The 9,527-nt window shown below is 40.4% G+C and overlaps 1 long non-coding RNA gene across 4 annotated transcripts in view; it reads right to left on the bottom strand.

Annotated features, from left to right (window-relative positions):
* Positions 1-9,527, bottom strand: part of LOC108447262 — a 45,454-nt gene that overhangs the window by 7,069 nt on the left and 28,858 nt on the right. For 3 of the 4 annotated variants that reach the window (XR_001862728.1, XR_001862730.1, XR_001862729.1), the window contains exons 3-4: positions 4,817-4,898; positions 1,327-1,420 (exon numbers count right to left, since the gene is read on the bottom strand). This is a non-coding gene — a long non-coding RNA (uncharacterized LOC108447262). Of the gene's footprint in view, positions 1-1,326; positions 1,421-4,298; positions 4,420-4,816; positions 4,899-9,527 lie in introns of all 4 variants that reach the window. The other variant, XR_001862731.1, reaches the window with a different exon arrangement.

Here is a 9,527-nt window from a genome sequence, read left to right on the forward strand (position 1 = left end):
GAGGCTGAAATAAAGGACAAGTGGGATCATTGAGACCGGGGATCTAAGCCTTCATTTTGACTCAAGGAAGCAACATTCTCTGGTTAAGGTAAACTGAGGGCTCCAAACACACACCAGCCATACAAGAGCTGAGAACTCTTTTGGTGGAAATCTTAAGAAAATCAAACCAGCTGTATCATCTCTAAGTGAACCTAAAAAATACGTGCAGGGGGAAGCACATGTAACCCAGCTTCAATTATATTTTCATTGTAGTCATGTCCAATATGACATGGATAATTTTCCTTCTGGAGGAACCAAGCCCAAAATTTTACACAACATAAACAAAAAATGAGAATGTTTTAACCTGTTTAGAAGATTAGTGCTGCAGATTACTGACCTGACACACACTGTGTGTGATATGATAAAGAAAGAACAGTAACGATTCAGGTCTCCTTGTGCAGAGGATTTCAAAACTTGCTATTCTGAGACTAATATGCATAGTCAAATTAATGATTTAGTGGCAATCCAGACGTGAGATGCTCTCAATTTCCATAGGTAAGGGGAGAAATGGGCACAGAACATGTGTCAGTAAGTGCAGCTCCCTGTCTCATACACCACAAGCCTGTTTCATCACTCAGCTCTTTCTGGTACTGCTCTCCTCTAAGGTGGCACTGTAAGAATCCATCAAATGTGTTAAAAAATTGAATTTCTTTAAATACTTCATTACTACTTTACTGCATTGCTACCACTTCATAAATACTTCATTCATTTGTGTTCTAAAGTAATTTATACACATCTCTCACAAACATCTTGATGTCCTTTTGACTGGAGTTCTGTAATCAAAAAAGGACTGTCCTTGCTGTGCTGTTAATACCTTCCAAGTCATAGAAGGAAAAGGCTTTGAATTAAGGTCTGCTGATTAAATCTAAAGACTTTTATGCTACTGTAACCGGTATGAATATTTGCTGAATCATAATTAGGCTTCAAAGATCTATTTACAGTTGCATTTTCCAACAGATTTCTCTCCACTAGTGTGGCATCTGCTCTTAAATTTGCCCTTACAGCCGCATGAGAGCACATATGTCAATGCTTGAGTCTCTCCCCTCCACCCAGAATGTTTGCAAGGCAGACACCTATTGAACTACTGTGGATGTAATTTTTATATCCTGCTGTAACAGCAGCCATCAATTGACTGTAGATCACAGACTATAAACTCTGTTTATTACTAGAAAAGTTATAAGCATAAGCACCATTTATCCAGTCTCTCTAGATATTTCAACACAGAAAAAAACCTGAAGCTCCAAAGGAAACCCAGGCCCTGGAAGCACATCAGCCCCCTGACCTTACCAGAGAACTCTGTCAATTCTACCAGTTCCTCCTTTGTGCAACAACAACCCTCTGTCTCCTCAAGGCAGGACTGCACTATACAGCATTTGAGTCCCTGTAAAAAAAAAAGAGGCAAAGACAGAATAGTCAACATAAAATCCCCCTTCTCTTGGTCTTGTTATGTAAGATTTTGATGTCACTGTGGACAACTCTGTTCAGAGATTAATGCTACCAGGTGATTTTCTAAGTACCAGTAAGTTTTCCTGGATACCCTCACTCATTAGAAGATGTTGTTTACTCTCATAGCATTCATACCACTGCTGTAGTTGCTAAATCACTCCTGTTGGGACATCTCTTGGTACCCTGGGATACTCTGTGCAATGTGGAGGGAGGCAGGTAGAGTCCCACCACCCTGGTTGATTGAGTTCACTGTGCTGCTGTGTGAAGAATCCTGTGCTAGCCTGTTTACTGTGAAATCATTCTTAGCTCAATCCAAGTCAATGTAAAATGCAAGTAAAAGCATTCATTGCATTCAGTATAGAAGCAGGTACAGAGACTTAAGTGAAGAATGAAGGAAAAAGCACTTTTATGCTACTTATGGCTAAATTCAAACAGAAGTGGTATTGCTTCCCCACTGGCAGACTGACTCATCACTTTTCCTAACACATTCTTTGCTAGAGAATCTCTGCTTACTCATTTTAATGAGTAAAAGTCTGTTTCTTATGGCACATAAGAAGCCTTGGTCATTCCTTCGTGTTCATTAAATGATCTGTCTTTTCCTCCCAGCTGGAATAGTTTCACTTTCTTCAGGGAGTCAATTTTTTTTAACCCAGGTGTCAATTTTTGTGTTTGGTTAATTAACTCTCTGACCTAACAAATTAAAATCTCTCCTTTTAGTATGTAAGTCTTTCTAGATCCTTTCCTATAAAATGTCTTTGCTGCTAAACCTCTCATGAATCTCTCTGTCAGGACAACAGATTTGGGGTGATCCCCACAAACACCTCACATCTGAGCACACTGAATGCAATGTCCACTCCATGTATGGTACTCCATGGTCCTTTTGTCATCCACACCTGATTTTCCTTTACAGAAGGGTCATTCCTTCTGAAAAGGTGTCAAAGTATCACTGATGAGGTACACTAATGGCTACCTTCCCCAGGGTTCAAACTCAGCCAGCTGGAAGTTAAGCAGTATTAGACATAAGATCTCCTTGTTCTCTTCCATTTCTACCTCTCTGTGTTTCTTACTAAATGGTACCTGTGCACCATCCATGTGTTTTGATTTCTTGGCTTTGTGTTACCTTTTTTCTTACGAGAGATACGAGCTTCAGGTGTGTTAAAAGACATATGCTTCTACGGAAATACAACAATTTTAGCTGTAAGAGGAGTAGTGTCTCTGTCTTGAAGAATGTCATCATTTATCCCCTGTGGCTCACACCTAATTAGTGTTCTTTTCCTATATCCCTTTCCTTAATTTGAAAATTAATAGACTTCATAGTGCACTGCGTAACTAGGAGGAAGCAGAGGGTCACTAAAGAGATGATCTGAAATATTCCAGCATGCCCTTAGGATGTATCCAGAGATACTGTTAAGCACTAGCAGTTTAAGTGGAATTAAAACAAACTCCCCTAAACAAGAGTTAAGTAAGGAGCACAAAGACATTAAAAATCAATGTGCTGTACCTTCTGCTACCAACCAGCTTGGTCAACTCTGTACCAATGTGCTGGCTGCTACTGGATAACTCATAAAAGCTCACGATCACAAAAGGGAAATTCTGTGCTACAAGTAAGTTAAAAAAATTAGAATAATGCTGAGTTTCTAATGAAGAGGTTCAGAGAAATGAACAGTGAGCAGACCTGCTCACTGCCTGTTCAGCCATTAGAGAAAGTTAATTCCTATGACAGGGCACTTTGCCAGCTCTGACTTACCTGGCCCAGCCATTTTGGAGTAATTAGGACCATTTCAGAGTAGCCATGTCCCACTCTTGCTGCTGCTCCTTGGAACAGGCAGCAGCTGAGAGTCTTACAGAACAGATAATAAAAGTGCAACTGTGGTGGGTTCTGCTGGTGCACATGTATGTTAAAACACAGAGAACTGCTCTGGGACAAAAGTGGAATTTTCAGACATCAAACACAGAGGTAACTACTGTCAGGGGAAAGGGTGGCACTGCTTAGAACTGCCTGGTGGGAAAACTTAGGTGGAAATTACTAGATGAAAGTTATTAAGTGAGGAAAGAATGATGCTTACAAAATTCTAAATTTCCCAATAAAAGCCGATCAGTATTTTCAGAACATTTTCGGAGGAAAAACATTTGGGTGGTATTTCATGAAGAAATATTTGATCATATTTTCTTTGTTGCAAAAGATTTGCAAGAATTATTTGCTCAGCTACAGCTTGGCTCTAGTTTAACATACCTTGGCATCTGCCACCGCATGATTGTCCCACTCAGAAAAATAATGGGGGAAAAAAACAACCTCAGCAATCAAGTTTTAGCAAATTACTGTATTTTTCCTCAGTGCTTTCCTCTCCCACTCTCTCTGTCCCTGATAAGAGCGAAGATCTTTATATTCTCCCAGCTGCTGCTCAGCACATATTGACCTACAATGTGCTGCTGAGAGTATTGGCTATCGGTCACTAAAAAACTTAAATTAGAGATTTGGATGAAGCACAAAAATTCCCAGCCTATGAATTCTAGACGAATTTGTTGTGTGTTTGGTTTTTTTCATTATGCCTTTAGTCAATCTATTTGTATGCAACCTTACTCAGACATAACAATAGAACTGTGTTTATTATAGATTAACAGGAACTTTGTCAAGCCTGAACAGAATGTGAAGAAAAAGTGCCATCAGGTACGGCATGACTAGTTTCAACTTCACATTTAAAGTAACTTGTATAACAGTGTAGCAAAAGACACATTCCTGCACCCGAAAATCCTTTACAATCATAGCAGTACTTTTTCTCACAATTTTCTCATGCTTGTCACAAAAAACTTACACTGTCTGGGAAAGGAAATGTTCTAGGCCATATGATCTGTCATTAATTTTACCAGCTTCTAAAATTCTGCAGTTCTTCCACATTTAGAACAAGCTTTTTACTTCAGTAATTCAGAGCTTTCCTTTGAGAAAAAAAAAAAAAAAGAAAAAAAAACCCAGAACAACAACAACATCAAAACCATCGAATTCAGAATTACTAGGTTTTGCATACTTCATATTGGTTTTACCTAAAGAAATAATAGAATAGCAGAATTAGACAGAAGGAGACACAGAAGAGACAAAGATAACAAAAGGGGATTTTCACCTTTAAAAAAATGACCAGAAAGAGCAGAAATTCGCAGGAGTTCTAGACAGTTCCCATGGAGGGCCCAGAACTGTATGTTGCACAAAGGAGGAGGAAGTCAGACTGATGGAGGGATGAAGAGATAAAGGATGAAGGTTTTTACAGACTATATTTGAATCAAGTGCCTGGAGAGTCCTTATGCAGGAGCTGGGTCTGGGGGGAATTTTGCTAAATACCTGTTCTCCAGTGTGTTGAACTCCAACACTGCAGCTATTTGGGTCCCGAGATCTTCATGTGTGGACGATGTTATCTTGGTGCCTAAAATTAGGAAGCAGAGCGATGGCTTAGACACCGTGCGTTTAACTGGTTTGCAAAGGAAGGAGCAGACCTGATGTCGAAACGGTTTTCATGCCCTTACTACCCACGTAAGTTACACAGTCCCCAGGCCGTGCTTTGCTTACTCAACATACAGAAAAAGGAATAAGCACTGTGTCATGACTGTATGTACTTTTGATGACATTCTTCTGAAGATGACCTGGTACACTGAGTTCCAGTGAGGGCATTGATACATAATACAAAAAGATCCCAGTGGTTTCTAAAGGCAACAGGCAAGTGAATCTCATGAGCTCGGAAATGAACAGGGGAAATCTAGAAAAACAATCCTTCTGCAAGTAATACAGGGGGTTTGTGCCAAACCTAAGGGCGCTGGAGATTGTGCTGAAATTCACAACAGGAATGTTGTTGAGAGAATACTGAAAGAAATACTGAAAGACAAAGCTCAGCAAGGAGAAGTGTCTGTGTGGGCAATAATTCAGCAGAAGCCAGCAGTCTGCAGCCCCAGGAGCAGGGACACTGAGGGAGCTTGGGGTGCTGCCCTCAGAGAGGCAGGAAACAAAGGATGGAGCAGCACCGAGGTGTTGTGGTCATGCTCTGTTTAAAACAATGCAGCCAACAGGAACTGAGCCAAGAAAGGGTCCAAACAGTGACCATAAGTTGAACTTTGCTTAAGTAACTCAAAAATACTTATTGCTTTTCACACCCCCTCATATGTCAACAAAATAAAACCTGCATATGCATTACATGAGTTAATAGAGTCCCTCAAATTCTAGCTGGTCATGAAATTACGTCACTTAGAACTTTACCTTTTCCCCCACTCTCAAACAATACACGTGACTTAAGAGGGAAGGGAGGTCAAAGGAGACTCCACCTTTGTATTTTGGGACTTTTGGAGGGCTGTGCCCATCTCCTCCCCCATAAAGATGCCCATGGGATATGGTTCGTTCTTGTGGTGATACCACTGGCTTGCCCTTTCTGATACCAGTGCCATGGGAATTCCTGACCCATATTCTGTCATAGCAATCAATAAATCACACTGTTCATGAAATACCATATTGAACATGACCAGACTTACAGCACTGAATTGGTTCTAATCACAAATGGAGCCCAGCCACACCCAGCCCCTCTCATCTCTGAGGTCCAGCTGGAACACAGGGCAAGTGGGGTATGTTCTGCCAAATTTCATACTCTAAAAATACTTTCTGTGAAAGTGTAGGATTTCAGGTATTTGGACAGACAGATGATATACTCCTAAGAAGGGGAAGATCTTGCTGCCACTGGGCCCACTATGTCTGCAGATAAAGGGGCTTCCCTTTCCTAAATTTTTGTGTGAGGGAAGAGAACCCTGAAAGAAGGGGACCAGTCAATGTCAAAGATACTCCAGATGCTCCCTCAGAGAAGCCTACTCCCTCTTGGACTAGTGCAAAGCACAGGGTGGCTGCTCACTCATAGGAAGGTTCGGACTGGTTTGCTTCTCCAGCTCAATCCTTAGAAGATGTCACAAGTGCTACAACTCTGCTCTGAAGTTTTCCCAGAGAGTAGCTTTTTGGCCTCCTGAGCTGTTCAGCTTTCCTTTCCACATGAGACAGAAGGTGTATGTACAACCTGCATGTTTTTGGTGTGGGCTCTACCCCTTTCTGGAGGCAGGGCAAAGTAGAGCCCTTTACAAAGGGAATACACTCCTTCCTTCTCTCGGGTAGAAACAGAGCCCATCCAGGGCAAGCACCACGCTGCAAAACATGGCAGTCACACGAGAGAGAAAGTTGTCACCGCTCTGGGAATCTGCTGGTCACATAAATAAAGCAGAACACTGTGTCAGGAAACAAACATACAGTCAGGCTTCATAAGGGAAGGGAAATCGATCTCCCTTGAACTACAGTAAATTGCTCGAGGTTCAACAGCTCCCATGCCCAACTCTGTGACTCTTCCAAGGACAGAGTGGGACACAGAGGTGGAGATTGCTTTCAGTTTTGTGCTGATTTCATCACTAAAGGGTCTTCCTTTCTTCACAAAGCAAAGTGGAAGTCACATCTCAACCAGATTTTTCTGGTCTTTTGGGTCAGTTCTAGACAGATCTATCTCACAACTGTCTCTAACCTGAAGTCTTATCTGCTGTTTTTTTGACATCTGAATCCAAATCCTCTAGGTACCCAGACCAGCGAAGATCTTGGTATCTACTGGTTTTATTAGGGCAATGATAATGCAGATGTGGTTATACTTCTTTCAGACTTCATTTTCCAAAGCTTAGTTTCCTCATCTAAATGAAAACAATGACACTCACTGATTACACAGAACTCAAAACATCCAGAATGGAGCAAGAATGTGATTTTGTGCTGTCTCTTTAATGCAATAAAACTACCCATGTTTAGCTTAGTAGATTGTAAAACCCCCACTCTCAAATGCAAACTTTGGTTATTACCCTGCTGGCTGAATTCATACAAGTGTTCTTTCTTTGCCCAAATCTTAAACCTGACAGCCACGAGTTAGAGCTACAGTGAATTTAACAATCCAAAACAATGATTGCACAGAATCAACTCACAATGGGTAATTGCATCAGGAAAAAGAGGCATGATACCGAAAGGTTTTGTTGCATCCATAGATGAGCTACCTTTATAGAATTCCTTAATCTACTAAGTATTTCTAAATGTGTTTACTCTAATTCTCCTTCAAACCTTGAATTTATACCTTTAGTTTTAATGGACTTATTCACTGAATTCTGAGTATTCTGAACAGGTTCAACTAAAACATTTGTTTTAAATAAGTGTAAATTATACACTGCAAGCCTACATTTTGTTTTCTTCATATTATACTGTTTCAGTGTATTACAAAATAGAGTTTTTTCACTTGCTCTACTATTTCAGTTTATCTTTTATATATAACTGATTAAACTTCAATAACTTAAGGATAGGGTTTACATTCTCCCTGTTGAGCCTTTATGTTTGATACATTTCACACTTGGATTTACTTCCACTCTGCAGACAAATGCAATGTGTACTTCAAAATTGTCTTCTAGTGTTTTCCATGCTCTTTACATTTGTATTACCACTGCTAGTTACTAACAGTTTTAAAAAGAGGAATTAGATGTTCTCCATTTTTTATTTTCTTGATTGCAGTACTCATAAAAATCTGGTTTATTACTCTTTGGAAGAGCATCTTTCCCGCTCTATGAGCTCTGTGCTAACCCATTCCTTTAGTCCAGAATAAAAAGATAATTATATTTTTATATTATTAGTATATTATATATTATAAATACTGCGTTGACAACGTGCAGATCTTCTCAGTTCTTTTCCAAACAATTCCCCAAACAATCAGTGTCTGAGGACCACTAACAGCCACATGACAACCAGTACAGTCAGCGCTTTTTAAAGGTCGAAATTTTCCATGTAGCCCAAATCAGAGCTGAGACTTCCAGTACTGCATTACAGAGATTTCATTTTCAGACAAAGGCATCAAGGTGCTAAATATCTGTGGATAAACTAGGAGGGACTGACTCCTAGCAAAACGACCTGCCTCTCCATCCCTCCTGCCTGCCTGGACCGTCCTAGAAGCTGTGGAGCTCCTCAGGGAAGAGACTTTTTGGCCTGTGAATCAAAGAGGTGTTCAGGCACCACGGCTGCGTTCTCAATTGCTCTGTGCTCAGCAGCTTCTAGTCCAGTCTGGCAAGATCCCAGTTGTAGTTTATGATTGATGAAGCCGGAATTTCAAGAAAGCACGTGGGATTTTTCACCTAAACTAACATTTTGGAAGCAGAGACATATTAGCAGAGCACAGCCACCTGAAACTTTGGCTCTTTCTGTGATGTTTTGTGCCCTGGTAGCCAGAGAGCACTAGACAGAGCTAAGCAGAAATTATCTCATCTCTGAATGAAAGCTGGAAGTAGGAAATATCACTTAAGGGGAGTCAGTTGCGGTATCTACACCTTCCATTCATGAAATCACACAAGCCTGAAGGAAGAAAAAACAGGGAATTACCACAGAAAGATGAAGAAACTCCTTTCTCCTACTTTCTCAGTTAGCCTTACACTTGATCACTAGCTGCAGGCTGTGGTTTGTCACCTTTGAATTTTTTTTGTTTAAAAAAAAAAAATATATATATATATATTATGGCTGCTATCTGACAAATGGCTTCTGGACAGGGGCTGCTCAATTTCTGCATGCTCAGAAGTTTCCATGGCAACAGGCAAGTCCTTGGTGAAACTCAAAAGAACAATTAAAAGTAAATAGTTTTTTGTATATATGTGATGCTTCCTCTGACAGAGAGCTTCAAAAGAAAAGGTGGATCCCTCTCAATTACCCATCTTTCAGGTAAGTCTAGTGAGAACTGAGGAATGAAATGCCTTTCACTTATTTCTGAAACCAGTATATATGCTCTCACTCAGATGTGACAGTGGCAAGGTGTTAAATATCCCATTGAATAATTGGAGAACAGACTTTTTTTTCCCCTCATAGTCCTAACAAGTGCAGAAATTAAATGGTGAAAAGGGGGAAGAGATGAAAATGAAATCTTGGTCTAGCAGCAGCTAAATCCTGATGTAAATGGAATTTCTTGAATTCTCTGTCTCTGCTCCCCGTCTAACCATTATCAGAGTTGGGTCCCACCAGTCAAAAATCG

Source organism: Corvus brachyrhynchos, unplaced genomic scaffold, assembly GCF_000691975.1.
Source record: "Corvus brachyrhynchos isolate BGI_N302 unplaced genomic scaffold, ASM69197v1 scaffold216, whole genome shotgun sequence".
In the NCBI taxonomy this organism is placed as follows: Eukaryota; Metazoa; Chordata; class Aves; order Passeriformes; family Corvidae; genus Corvus; species Corvus brachyrhynchos.